This window comes from Ranitomeya imitator, chromosome 3 (genome assembly GCF_032444005.1).
Source record: "Ranitomeya imitator isolate aRanImi1 chromosome 3, aRanImi1.pri, whole genome shotgun sequence".
In the NCBI taxonomy this organism is placed as follows: Eukaryota; Metazoa; Chordata; class Amphibia; order Anura; family Dendrobatidae; genus Ranitomeya; species Ranitomeya imitator.
Genome location: NC_091284.1, coordinates 845,528,798 through 845,542,407, shown reverse-complemented (window position 1 = coordinate 845,542,407; position 13,610 = coordinate 845,528,798). Strand labels below are relative to the sequence as shown.

The 13,610-nt window shown below is 47.7% G+C and overlaps 1 protein-coding gene across 1 annotated transcript in view; it reads right to left on the bottom strand.

Moving 5' to 3' along the window:
• The window catches only part of LOC138671449 (zinc finger and SCAN domain-containing protein 2-like), a 112,170-nt gene extending 99,057 nt beyond the window's left edge, over positions 1-13,113 (bottom strand). The window contains exon 1 of the mRNA XM_069759625.1: positions 13,095-13,113. The gene's annotated coding sequence lies outside the window, so the exon portion shown is untranslated. The remainder of the gene's footprint in view (positions 1-13,094) is intronic.
• Between the last annotated feature and the right edge of the window lie 497 nt (positions 13,114-13,610).

Genomic DNA, 13,610 nt, shown 5'->3' with positions numbered 1-13,610 from the left:
AAACCCTAACTGTCACTGGGATTGGGGGCATTAGCTGTCCCTTACCGATGGCCCGGGTTTTTATTGATTGGGGTGCTGGGAGCGGGGTGAAGGAAGTGGGGCTGTCGGATAATCTGCCCACTGATGTTTTGTTGGGAACTGATTTGGGGAGGATGTTGGCATACTACGTCCCTGACACCCCTCCCCAATCTACTAATGAGGGTAAAGTTAACCCTGATGATGATGATGATGGGAAATCGCATGTGTTACCTGACCATGCTTTATCTTGTGTTGATGCATCTACTAATGATTTTTTCCCTAGGATTGATGGTGAAAATGTTGTACCTGTGCCAGCTGAACCTGATAATGATTTTTCTGTGGAGGTTAATGTGTCCATAGGTACAGGTGTGCCCAGCCACGTCGCTCTGCGGAGTGAGACGGCTGAGGAACCCCTAACAGGGGCAAGTGTCGGTGCTACAGGAAATGGGGAGATGCATGGGAACCGTGAGGAAGGTGACGCCATGAAAGTGACCAGTGCCACCGAGGAAGGTAACTGGCCCATAAGTAGCACAGCCCCTGGAGTGTTGGGGGTGGATGGGGAGGTAGAGCCCATAGCAGCGCCGGCTGATGGGCCTGTAGAAACCCCCGGGGAGACAGCCTACGTAGCTGCTGTCACCCGCAGTCAGAGTGCCCGGAACGCAGATAACTGTCTGCCTTCCGGACCCTCCTCAGTCACCACTGTGACTGAACCAGAGGTGGACCCAGAGCAGGTCCAAGAGGGTTCCCGTGGGGAAGGGACCCTGACGTCGCTTTTGGCTTCCCCTAGCCAGGAGTTTCAGGCCGCTCTGCACACAGATGCGAGCCTAGAGAGTTTGAGACAACTCGCCGAGACGCCCACCTCCGTGACTGATAAGGAGAGGGTGTTCTGGGAACAAGGAAGGTTATACCGGGAGACAGTACCCGGAGAATCACAAAAGGAGTGGTTGAGGGAAAGACAGCTGGTCGTCCCGCAGCAATTCCGGGGTGAGTTGTTGCGGATTGCCCATGAGATCCCGCTAGCTGGACACTTGGGGATCAGCAAAACTAAGGCCCGGCTGTCTCAACACTTCTATTGGCCTAAGATGGGGACAGATGTGTCAAACTACTGCCGCTCCTGTATCACTTGTCAAAGAGTGGGGAAGGCGGGGCCTGCTCTTAAGGCTCCCCTGATCCCTTTGCCAGTGATAGAAGAGCCTTTCCAGAGGATCGCGGTGGACATTGTGGGCCCGCTGGCCGTCCCCAGCAGCTCTGGAAAGCAATACATCCTTACTGTGGTAGACTATGCTACCCGGTACCCAGAGGCAGTAGCTCTGTCGTCAACTAGGGCAGATAAGGTGGCGGATGCCCTGTTGGCCATCTTTTCACGTGTAGGATTTCCCAGGGAAATGCTTACTGATCAAGGGACCCAATTTATGTCTCGCTTAATGGAGGCTCTCTGTAGGAAAATGCAGGTGAAGCACCTGGTATCGAGTGCGTACCACCCACAGACCAATGGCTTGTGTGAACGCTTCAATGGTACCCTCAAACAGATGCTACGCATGCTGGTTGAGACTCAAGGGCGCGACTGGGAGCGGTACCTCCCACACCTGCTGTTCGCTTACCGAGAGGTTCCGCAGGCCTCGACGGGGTTCTCCCCCTTCGAGCTCCTGTACGGCAGGCGAGTTCGGGGACCCCTTGGGTTGGTAAGAGAATCCTGGGAAGAGGAGCCGAACCCTTCTGAAGTGTCCATAGTGGAGTATGTCATGCGCTTCCGTGACAAGATGCAGACCTTGACGCAGTTGGTGCATGACAACATGACGCAGGCTCAGGCTGATCAGAAGCACTGGTACGACCAGAACGCCCGGGAGCGGACCTACCACGTAGGTCAAAAGGTGTGGGTGCTGGTCCCCGTACCAACGGATAAGCTTCAGGCAGCCTGGGAGGGCCCGTACGTCGTCCACCAACAGCTCAACCCGGTCACGTACGTGGTCACGCTTGACCACGCTCGGGGTAGGCGAAAGGCCTTTCACGTCAACATGATGAAGGCTCATCACGAACGTGAACCTTTCATCCTACCGGTCTGCAGCTTGCCCGAAGACGGTGGGGAAGACACCCTCCTGGACTTGCTGGCCCAAGCCAAGGCCAATGGGTCCATCGAGGATGTGGAGGTAAGCGCCTCGTTAACTGAACCCCAGCGGGTACAGTTGCAAACCACACTGGAACCTTTCCGGGTCGTGTTCTCCAACCGACCTGGGAGGACTGAGTTAGCCGTCCACGAGGTGGACACCGGGAATCACGCCCCACTACGGCGAACACCCTATCGAATCTCTGACCAGGTGCAGCAGACTATGCACCAAGAGATCGATGAGATGTTACAGCTGGGGGTGATTCGACGGTCAAAGAGCGCGTGGGCATCGCCTGTAGTCCTCGTGCCAAAGAAGGACCGGACCACACGGTTCTGCGTGGACTACAGGGGGCTCAACGCCATCACAGCCTCGGATGCGCACCCAATGCCGCGCATCGAGGAGCTGCTTGAGAAGTTAGCTGGCGCAAAATACCTGACAATAATGGATCTGAGTCGAGGATACTGGCAGATTCCCCTGAGGCGCAGGAGAAGTCCGCCTTTATCACACCCTTTGGACTGTACGAGTCCACGGTCATGCCCTTCGGCATGAAGAATGCCCCTGCCACTTTCCAGTGGATGGTCAACCGCCTGCTTCAGGGACTGGAGACGTACGCCGTGGCGTACTTGGATGACATTGCCATCTTCAGTCCCTCCTGGAAGGAACACCTGCAGCATCTCGAGGAGGTGCTCAGGCGAATTCACCAAGCAGGACTGACTATCAAGCCGGGAAAGTGTCAGATGGGCATGAGGGAGGTTCACTACCTGGGGCACCGGGTAGGCGAAGGCACCATGGAGCCAGAGCATGGCAATGGTGATGGGTTGGCCCACCAGGGTGAACCTGCTGAGGTGCGCATGGAGGAGAACCATCAGGTCCTGCCTCCCTAGCGCACACCAAAAGGGGGAGGTGTCACGATATGGTATGAAATATCATAAGTAGTTCTCTTGCTCAAGGCTGTGGGCTAACAAGCCCCCCTTCCCTTTCATTCAGCCAAGAGCTGCTTTGCCCCTGCACTGGGGGAAGTTTTATGGCCGAACGGAATTTACGACTGGCATTTCCTGTGTAAGCCCTTGTCCAGCTAGAACAGGAAAAATGGCTCCAAAAATCCATGAAAGATTCTTTGTTTAGTTTTTGTTAGATATTAGGCAAACGATTTAAGCTAGAAATACGAAAATATATATTCGTAGTCTCACTCGGTGTAGCTACACATCTCATGACACTCGGGTTTCTAACTCCATCTGGTAAAGAAGTAGGGTTTTCTCTGTAAATATGTATCCCAGATAGGACATATTTGATCTCATTAGAATGCTCACGTTAATCCGAGATGAATTATGGGTTTGGTATGACTCTGTCATGTTTTGTAGTGAAGTTATAGAAATTAGAGAGAATAGTTTAAAGTTTAGGCAGAATGTAGAGAGAGGAGGGTCTGGATAAACCAGCCTTTCTGTGATGTCACAGCCTTAATGTTTTAAGTGTCTGGCAGGCTCTGAGGAGTCACTTTTTGCTGATTTCTCCTTCTGGACGGCTTTGTCCTATTGTCCTGGAAGAGCTGAGTACATCCCATGGACTGGGATGTATGGAAACTGCACTAGCCTGGATGCCTGCAATGCTTTTAATATGTGAGTGTTATCTTTTCTCATTTATTCCCTTTATGTTATAATTACCCATGTACATATTTGCAATTGTCTCATTTGTAACATCTTTATAAACTATTTTTGATAAAGCACGGCCTAATTATTTTTAAGGGGACATACTATTATATGTTAGTTCAGTTCTCCATGCCCTACACTTACCCAGTCTTCTGAAGTGAAATACGCTACTGTTACTGTTGTGTTGGGTTAGCTTCGGACCCGTTTAATCGAAGCTGGTGGCAGTGATACCGATAGTGTGCAGACTTTTGGGTGATGCTGAAGCGGCTGCGGGGTTAATAATTATTGTTCCTGCCTGAGTGGGAGTAGTTATCGCGTCGCTGCAGCGTGCCCAATAGCCAGTACATAGCAGGCAGCCTTTCTGGCGACTATTTACCCAGGGTGCAGTACCTAATCTGACCTGAGAGTAAGGGGGGCGGCAGAGAGCTGCAAGTGTTAAGTGGAACTGTAAGCGGGATATACATAAATCCCTGCAGTTCGTGGTATATAGAAAAGTAGTGGGATACCTAGAATAAGCCCCTGCTGTAAACTAAGAGGTCAATAGCCTTGTGTGTGTTGTTTCATCACATTGTAGCAGTGGAGGGATAACTAAGATAAGCCCCCCTGCACATGTGACAGCCGTCTGTTGGCCTCAAGTCACCTCAATCTGTGACGTAGGGGTGACGGTCACGGTGGGAATCGTGACAATATACACGTGTGTGTACAGAGCTGTATGATCCCCAGTGTCACATCTCCAGTGTACGGTGTATATATACGTGTGTACAGAGCTGTATGATCCTCCAGTGTCACATCTCCAGTGTACGGTATATATATACGTGTGTGTACAGAGCTGTATGATCCCCAGTGTCACATCTCCAGTGTACGGTGTATATATACGTGTGTGTACAGAGCTGTATGATCCCCAGTGTCACATCTCAAGTGTACGGTGTATATATACGTGTGTGTGTACAGAGCTGTATGATCCTCCAGTGTCACATTTCCAGTGTACGGTGTATATACACGTGTGTGTACATAGCTGTACGATCCCCAGTGTCACATCTCAAGTGTACGGTGTATATATACGTGTGTGTACAGAGCTGTATGATCCCCCAGTGTCACATCTCCAGTGTACGGTGTATATACACGTGTGTGTACATAGCTGTACGATCCCCAGTGTCACATCTCAAGTGTACGGTGTATATATACGTGTGTGTACAGAGCTGTACGATCCCCAGTGTCACATCTCCAGTGTACGGTATATATACACGTGTGTACAGAGCTGTATGATCCCCAGTGTCACATCTACAGTTTATATATATACACGTGTGTGTACAGAGCTGTATGATCCCCCAGTGTACGGTGTATATACACGTGTGTGTGCAGAGCTGTATGAACCCCAGTGTCACATCTCCAGTGTACGGTGTATATATATATATATATATACACGTGTGTGTACAGAGCTGTATGATCCCCAGTGTCACATCTCCAGTGTACGGTGTATATATACGTGTGTGTACAGAGCTATATGATCCTCCAGTGTCACATCTCCAGTGTACGGTGTATATATACGTGTGTGTACAGAGTTGTATGATCCTCCAGTGTCACATCTCCAGTGTACGGTATATATACACACACACGTGTGTGTACAGAGCTGTATGATCCCCCAGTGTCACATCTCCAGTGTACGGTGTATATATATACGTGTGTGTACAGAGCTGTATGATCCCCCAGTGTCACATCTCCAGTGTACGGTGTATATATACGTGTGTGTACAGAGCTGTATGATCCCCAGTGTCACATCTCCAGTGTACGGTGTATATATATACACGTGTGTGTACAGAGCTGTATGATCCTCCAGTGCCACATCTCCAGTGTACGGTGTATATATATGTGTGTGTACAGAGCTGTATGATCCTCCAGTGCCACATCTCCAGTGTACGGTGTATATATACGTGTGTACAGAGCTGTATGATCCCCCAGTGTCACATCTCCAGTGTACGGTATATATATACACGTGTGTGTACAGAGCTGTATGATCCACCAGTGTCACATCTCCAGTGTACGGTGTATATATACGTGTGTGTACAGAGCTGTATGATCCTCCAGTGTCACATCTCCAGTGTACGGTATATATATACACGTGTGTGTACAGAGCTGTATGATCCACCAGTGTCACATCTCCAGTGTACGGTGTATATATACGTGTGTGTACAGAGCTGTATGATCCCCCAGTGTCACATCTCCAGTGTACGGTGTATATATATATACGTGTGTGTACAGAGCTGTATGATCCCCCAGTGTCACATCTCCAGTGTACGGTGTATATATACGTGTGTGTACAGAGCTGTATGATCCTCCAGTATCACATCTCCAGTGTACGGTGTATATATACGTGTGTGTACAGAGCTGTATGATCCTCCAGTGTCACATCTCCAGTGTACGGTGTATATATACGTGTGTGTACAGAGCTGTATGATCCTCCAGTGTCACATCTCCAGTGTACGGTGTATATATACGTGTGTGTACAGAGTTGTATGATCCTCCAGTGTCACATCTCCAGTGTACGGTGTATATATATACGTGTGTACAGAGCTGTATGATCCCCCAGTGTCACATCTCCAGTGTACGGTGTATATATATACGTGTGTACAGAGCTGTATGATCCCCCAGTGTTACATCTCCAGTGTACGGTGTATATATATACGTGTGTACAGAGCTGTATGATCCACCAGTGTCACATCTCCAGTGTACGGTGTATATATACGTGTGTGTACAGAGCTGTATGATCCCCAGTGTCACATCTCCAGTGTACGGTGTATATATATACACACGTGTGTGTACAGAGCTGTATGATCCCCAGTGTCACATCTCCAGTGTACGGTGTATATATACACGTGTGTGTACAGAGCTGTATGATCCTCCAGTGTCACATCTCCAGTGTACGGTGTATATATACGTGTGTGTACAGAGCTGTATGATCCCCCAGTGTCACATCTCCAGTGTACGGTGTATATATACGTGTGTGTGTACAGAGCTGAATGATCCCCAGTGTCACATCTCCAGTGTACGGTATATATATATATACGTGTGTACAGAGCTGTATGATCCTCCAGTGTCACATCTCCAGTGTACGGTGTATATATACACGTGTGTGTACAGAGCTGTATGATCCCCAGTGTCACATCTCCAGTGTACGGTGTATATATACACGTGTGTGTACAGAGCTGTATGATCCTCCAGTGTCAAATGTCCAGTATACGGTGTATATATACGTGTGTGTACAGAGCTGTATGATCCCCCAGTGTCACATCTCCAGTGTACGGTGTATATATATATATATATACACACGTGTGTGTACAGAGCTGTATGATCCTCCAGTGTCACATCTCCAGTGTACGGTGTATATATACGTGTGTGTACAGAGCTGTATGATCCCCCAGTGTCACATGTCCAGTGTACGGTGTATATACACGTGTGTACAGAGCTGTATGATCCTCCAGTGTCACATCTCCAGTGTACGGTGTATATACACGTGTGTGTACAGAGCTGTATGATCCCCAGTGTCACATCTCCAGTGTACGGTATATACACGTGTGTGTACAGAGCTGTATGATCCCCAGTGTCATATCTCCAGTGTACGGTGTATATACACTGTGTGTACAGAGCTGTATGATCCTCCAGTGTCACATGTCTAGTATACGGTGTATATATACACACGTGTGTGTACAGAGCTGTATGATCCCCCATTGTCACATGTCCAGTGTACGGTGTATATATACGTGTGTACAGAGCTGTATGATCCCCAGTGTCACATCTCCAGTGTACGGTGTATATATATACACGTGTGTGTACAGAGCTGTATGATCCCCAGTGTCACATCTCCAGTGTACGGTGTATATATACACGTGTGTGTACAGAGCTGTATGATTCCCCAGTGTCACATCTCCAGTGTACGGTGTATATATACGTGTGTGTACAGAGCTGTATGATCCTCCAGTGTCACATGTCCAGTATACGGTGTATATATACTGTGTGTACAGAGCTGTATGATCCCCCAGTGTCACATCTCCAGTGTACGGTGTATATATACGTGTGTACAGAGCTGTATGATCCCCAGTGTCACATCTCCAGTGTACGGTGTATATCCACGTGTGTGTACAGAGTTGTATGATCCCCCAGTGTCACATCTCCAGTGTACGGTATATATATACACGTGTGTGTACAGAGCTGTATGATCCCCCAGTGTCACATGTCCAGTATACGGTGTATATATACTGTGTGTACAGAGCTGTATGATCCCCCAGTGTCACATCTCCAGTGTACGGTGTATATATACACACATGTGTGTACAGAGCTGTATGATCCCCCAGTGTCACATCTCCAGTGTACGGTGTATATATATACACATGTGTGTACAGAGCTGTATGATCCCCAGTGTCACATCTCCAGTGTACGGTGTATATATATACACGTGTGTGTACAGAGCTGTATGATCCCCAGTGTCACATCTCCAGTGTACGGTGTATATATACACGTGTGTGTACAGAGCTGTATGATCCCCCAGTGTCACATCTCCAGTGTACGGTGTATATATACGTGTGTGTACAGAGCTGTATGATCCCCCAGTGTCACATCTCCAGTGTACGGTGTATATATATACACGTGTGTGTACAGAGCTGTATGATCCCCAGTGTCACATCTCCAGTGTACGGTATATATATACGTGTGTGTACAGAGCTGTATGATCCTCCAGTGTCACATCTCCAGTGTACGGTATATATATATATACACGTGTGTGTACAGAGCTGTATGATCCCCCAGTGTCACATCTCCAGTGTACGGTGTATATATATACACGTGTGTGTACAGAGCTGTATGATCCCCAGTGTCACATCTCCAGTGTACGGTATATATATACGTGTGTGTACAGAGCTGTATGATCCCCCAGTGTCACATCTCCAGTGTACGGTATATATATATATACACACGTGTGTACAGAGCTGTATGATCCCCCAGTGTCACATCTCCAGTGTACGGTGTATATATATACACGTGTGTGTACAGAGCTGTATGATCCCCAGTGTCACATCTCCAGTGTACGGTGTATATATACACGTGTGTGTACAGAGCTGTATGATCCCCCAGTGTCACATCTCCAGTGTACGGTGTATATATACGTGTGTGTACAGAGCTGTATGATCCCCAGTGTCACATCTCCAGTGTATGGTGTATATATACGTGTGTACAGAGCTGTATGATCCTCCAGTGTCACATCTCCAGTGTACGGTGTATATATATATATACACACGTGTGTGTACAGAGCTGTATGATCCCCCAGTGTCACATCTCCAGTGTACGGTGTATATACGTGTGTGTACAGAGCTGTATGATCCCCCAGTGTCACATCTCCAGTGTACGGTGTATATATATATATACACACGTGTGTGTACAGAGCTGTATGATCCTCCAGTGTCACATCTCCAGTGTACGGTATATATATACACGTGTGTGTACAGAGCTGTATGATCCTCCAGTGTCACATCTCCAGTGTACGGTGTATATATACGTGTGTGTACAGAGCTGTATGATCCCCCAGTGTCACATCTCCAGTGTACGGTGTATATATATATATACACGTGTGTGTACAGAGCTGTATGATCCTCCAGTGTCACATCTCCAGTGTACGGTGTATATATACACGTGTGTGTACAGAGCTGTATGATCCTCCAGTGTCACATCTCCAGTGTACGGTGTATATATACGTGTGTGTACAGAGCTGTATGATCCCCAGTGTCACATCTCCAGTGTACGGTGTATATATATACACGTGTGTGTACAGAGCTGTATGATCCCCAGTGTCACATCTCCAGTGTACGGTGTATATATATACGTGTGTGTACAGAGCTGTATGATCCCCAGTGTCACATCTCCAGTGTAGTGTGTATATATACACGTGTGTGTACAGAGCTGTATGATCCCCAGTGTCACATCTCCAGTGTACGGTGTATATATATATATATATATATACACACGTGTGTGTACAGAGCTGTATGATCCTCCAGTGTCACATCTCCAGTGTACGGTGTATATATATACGTGTGTGTACAGAGCTGTATGATCCTCCAGTGTCACATCTCCAGTGTATGGTGTATATATACACGTGTGTGTACAGAGCTGTATGATCCCCCAGTGTCACATCTCCAGTGTACGGTGTATATATACGTGTGTGTACAGAGCTGTATGATCCTTTAGTGTCACCATCTCCAGTGTACGGTGTATATATACACGTGTGTGTACAGAGCTGTATGATCCCCCAGTGTCACATCTCCAGTGTACGGTGTATATACACGTGTGTGTACAGAGCTGTAGGATCCTCCAGTGTCACATCTCCAGTGTACGGTGTATATATACGTGTGTGTACAGAGCTGTATGATCCCCCAGTGTCACATCTCCAGTGTACGGTGTATATATATACACGTGTGTGTACAGAGCTGTATGATCCTCCAGTGTCACATCTCCAGTGTACGGTGTATATACACGTGTGTGTACAGAGCTGTATGATCCCCCAGTGTCACATCTCCAGTGTACGGTGTATATACACGTGTGTGTACAGAGCTGTATGATCCCCCAGTGTCACATCTCCAGTGTATGGTGTATATATACACGTGTGTGTGTACAGAGCTGTATGATCCTCCAGTGTCACATCTCCAGTGTACGGTGTATATATACGTGTGTGTACAGAGCTGTATGATCCTTTAGTGTCACCATCTCCAGTGTACGGTGTATATACACGTGTGTGTACAGAGCTGTATGATCCTCCAGTGTCACATCTCCAGTGTACGGTGTATATATACACGTGTGTGTACAGAGCTGTATGATCCTCCAGTGTCACATCTCCAGTGTACGGTGTATATATACACGTGTGTGTACAGAGCTGTATGATCCCCCAGTGTCACATCTCCAGTGTACGGTATATATATACACGTGTGTGTACAGAGCTGTATGATCCTTTAGTGTCACCATCTCCAGTGTACGGTGTATATACACACGTGTGTGTACAGAGCTGTATGATCCTCCAGTGTCACATCTCCAGTGTACGGTGTATATATACGTGTGTGTACAGAGCTGTATGATCCTCCAGTGTCACATCTCCAGTGTACGGTGTATATATACGTGTGTGTACAGAGCTGTATGATCCTTTAGTGTCACCATCTCCAGTGTACGGTGTATATACACGTGTGTGTACAGAGCTGTATGATCCCCAGTGTCACATCTCCAGTGTACGGTGTATATATATATACACGTGTGTGTACAGAGCTGTATGATCCCCAGTGTCACATCTCCAGTGTACGGTGTATATATATACACGTGTGTGTACAGAGCTGTATGATCCCCAGTGTCACATCTCCAGTGTACGGTGTATATATATATACACGTGTGTGTCACATCTCCAGTGTACGGTGTATATACACGTGTGTGTACAGAGCTGTATGATCCTCCAGTGTCACATCTCCAGTGTACGGTGTATATATATACACGTGTGTGTACAGAGCTGTATGATCCCCAGTGTCACATCTCCAGTGTACGGTGTATATATATACACGTGTGTGTACAGAGCTGTATGATCCTTTAGTGTCACCATCTCCAGTGTACGGTGTATATATATACACGTGTGTGTACAGAGCTGTATGATCCTCCAGTGTCACATCTCCAGTGTACGGTGTATATATATACACGTGTGTGTACAGAGCTGTATGATCCCCAGTGTCACATCTCCAGTGTACGGTGTATATATATATACACGTGTGTGTCACATCTCCAGTGTACGGTGTATATATATACACGTGTGTGTACAGAGCTGTATGATCCTCCAGTGTCACATCTCCAGTGTACGGTGTATATATATATATACACGTGTGTGTCACATCTCCAGTGTACGGTGTATATATATACACGTGTGTGTACAGAGCTGTATGATCCCCAGTGTCACATCTCCAGTGTACGGTGTATATATATATACACGTGTGTGTCACATCTCCAGTGTACGGTGTATATATATATACACGTGTGTGTCACATCTCCAGTGTACGGTGTATACATTCTTGTCAGCCATTAAATTAATGATAATTGTGGAACTCGTCATGGAAAGAATTAATCTAATGCAGCCATGATTTTCTCCAAGACCTACAGTCTCCAATATCAGAATAAAAGACATAATTCCATGTGTTACTAAAGGTACCGTCACACTGAGCAACTTTAGAACGATAACGATCTGTGACGTTGCAGCGTCCTGGATAGCGATATCGTTGTGTTTGACAGGCAGCAGCGATCAGGATTCTGCTGTGACATCGCTGGTCGCGCTTAGTAACCCGATGTTTACCCTGGTTACCATTGTAAAAAAAAAACAAAAACAAACACTACATACTCACATTCCGGTGTGTCGCGTTCCCCGGCGTCAGCTTCCCTGCACTGTGTCAGCGCCGGCCGGCCGTAAAGCAGAGCACAGTGATGACGTCACCGCTCTGCTTTACGGCCGGCTCTTACACAGTGCAGGGAAGCTGACGCCGGGGGACAGACACCGGAATGTGACTATGTAGTTTTTTTTTTTTTTTTTTTTACATTTACACTGGTAACCAGGGTAAACATCGGGTTACTAAGCGCGGCCCTGCGCTTAGTTACCCGATGTTTACCCTGGTTACCCGGGGACTTCGGCATCGTTGGTCGCTGGAGAGCTGTCTGTGTGACAGCTCTCCAGCGACCACACAGCGACTAAACAGCGACGCTGCAGCGATCGGCATCATTGTCTATATCGCTGCAGCGTTGCTTAATGTGACGGTACCTTGTGATGATGAGCTGGCAAAGATCAACAAGTCTGACATATGCTTTGTGGCGCAAAAAGCCCCTACATTAGGAGTGTAAGATTGCGCTCACTAAGTGTATTGGGGGACACTCGCTTGGCATGGGATTAACGTAGTCAGGCACGATTTTTTAACACAAAACAGTCCATACGGTTTATTAAATTGTCATAAACCGGGTTATGCACAGTTCATATTATACATTCATCAAACACAACCGGCACCAACTGGTGATGTTAACTTGCAGCTTTATCTTGTACACTTCATATACGGCTTTGTCTCACAGACACTAAACATGCTGGACCTCTCACTTCGCCCAGTTACCATGGGTGTCCGTACGCCGTACACTTCACCAATGTCCATGGAGCACAACAGGCACCAACATACGACATTACGGTTTGCAGCAACTAACCACGCTGGTCCTCTCCTGACCAGTTGCTGTGGGTTACCACACAGTTCATTTCACAAGCACCAACAGTCTGTACAGGTACCTTAGGGGAGCTCCTGCTCCACCTGCTGACTCCTCGTCAGTCCACTCCTCCGGGAAAGCTGCCTTACGGGGTTCACCAACCTGCCTGGCCGGCACACATCAGTCAGTCCAGAGCCACTGAAGGACGGTAGCTTCCCCGACATAGACCATCCAGAACCACAGTCACTGTGCGCTATTCAGGGATCCAGTCGTACTCCCAGGACCTCCCAACACCCAGGCTCTCCAGAACCTTCCACAGGAACCACACAGGAACATGTGACCCACACCCTGGTCACATTATATACCCTTAACCACTCCCCTGGGTGGGAGTGTGGATGTGTGGCTAGTTTGTCGCGCCCATTTCACACAACTAGCCTAGTAATTCCCCCTTACAACTACACCCACTCTTGAGGGACTACAGGTCCCAGAACAACAACATTGCATCAGACTTACTACACAGACTCCCTCTGCGACACATATCGGCCATTCACATCACTGCCGGTCACTGTTTCACCACCATTATCACAATAGATATGCC